Here is a 2,040-nt window from a genome sequence, read left to right as displayed (position 1 = left end):
TACAGCTCTTAATGGACCGTTTTTTCCTACTTACATGTTTATTTAGTTTCATGCCAAATAATATCCATGAAATCATGCCTTTGATGTGCAATTTATACTTTTCTAATGAACACTGAAAGTATAATTATTAAAAAAACTATCTGAGGCAATCCTTACTTATCTCACACTGGGAAAGAACATAATATCATATGCATTTCTGGAGAATAAATTTGTTCCATAAAAATTTATCTAACCAAGAGTTAATTTTTGAGATATAGGGAACTTTCTACTCAAAAGAAATGTAGTAGTAGCTATCATCTCACCAGGAAACCGAAGCAAAAGTATGATAAAAGACAATGTCTATGGCTGTCAGACTCTATATGAGACAACTTCCCCTATCATTTTATTCAATACTTCTATCAAACCAGTAGAAGACAAAAATCCAGGCAGGTGACCTCCATATCAATGATCCATTCATTCCTGTAGCCTCTCAAATGAGTATATGTGCCTTAAGAAATATTCAGAGTAATGAATTACTTGTCTGCTAATGAATTACACAGCATGATACAAGAACATATTTTAACTATATTTTATGATAAAAAATTAAAATGCTTTACTAACAGTTAAAATAGGTTGACACAGGTTCATATATTTCATATACATAAATAAGGTAGGCATGTTCAGAAATTAATACGACTGTTACATTCTTTAAAAGTAACAAATCTTTAGTTAACCACTGTTAAACATTTTATATACTTGTGTATACAAATAAATGAGTTTATTCACATTCCAAAAATTTTCCACACCAAAGTTCTAGTGTATTCAGTAAGATGGCATATTTATTAGTCAATAACATGCACAATTTCATGAAAAGGCAATGTGGCCCAGTATACTGATGCATCAGAACTTCATTGCTTTGGCTAAACTGTACATTGACTCAGGACATCAGGCATATTTAGAATGATACATGAAACTGCAGATAGGGAATTCAATAATATCCTCCATTCTAGAATATCTCTTATGCATATCCAAGGATAAACTTTAGAGTTGACAGACATAAAAAATCAAAATGCCACATGATATATACAGATACACCTACCTCGTTAGGTTGAGAACAGTGACGTTCATAACTTATAGCAAAAATCACTAGTCAGAGCCCTACACTCCCATCATAATTATTAAAAAATGACAGCTTTTGACCATTAGTTCTTAGTTCTGATAATGCTTTGAGGACTAAGTCAGTTGAGTCTATAGTGATATCTTTTGTCATGAAAAAAAATATAGAATAAAGATCTGATGAGTTTACACAGGATGCCTAATTTTTATCTGCATAGCTCCTCTGCTATAGAAGATTGATTACATAACATTTTTACAGTACACATATATTTAATTACTAGAGAACTTGTAAGGTAGAATTCACTCTAAATACATCCAGAATTAGATGAAAAATACCTAGCCGTTTTATACCAGAAATTTTCAAGTATTAACAAGATCAATTTTTATATAGTATATCAATTAGAACACAAAAGTAGGTATTGCTGTAACATTCATCCATCTGCTAACTCAACATGTAGTTACTGGGTACATGTTATTTGCTATGCTCTTTTCTAGCCACTGAACATGGAGCTGTAAACAAAGTAGATGATTCCTCTCTATAAGCCTTACATCCTAGTGGAGAAGAGGACAAATGCAATAAGTAAATAAAATATATGTTGTTCAAGCTATATTTAAAATATATATCCTAAGTGCCTAGGAGAAATGCAGGAAAGGAGAAGAAGGCAGGCTGTTGTGAGATTGAAGGTGACAACTGGGCAAAGTTCCAAAGAGGGTGAGGGAGCAAGCCATGCAAGTACTTGAAGGGAGAATGGTCCTGAGAGAGCAACTAGTATTGACCTACTGCCCAGGGCACAGCTTAGGACTCTCTCTACAAAGATAAACTTTGAAAGCATTAAAAAAAATCCATATATGTCCTAAAGATGATCATCTCCCCTTAAACTCTGGACCCCTACCACATGAATATGTTATATTATCACCTGAGACGCTGGCTCACTTAATAGCAAA

The sequence above is a fragment of the Canis lupus genome, chromosome 13 (assembly GCF_003254725.2).
Source record: "Canis lupus dingo isolate Sandy chromosome 13, ASM325472v2, whole genome shotgun sequence".
Taxonomy (NCBI): domain Eukaryota; kingdom Metazoa; phylum Chordata; class Mammalia; order Carnivora; family Canidae; genus Canis; species Canis lupus.
Note: the sequence above shows the minus strand (reverse complement) of the source record.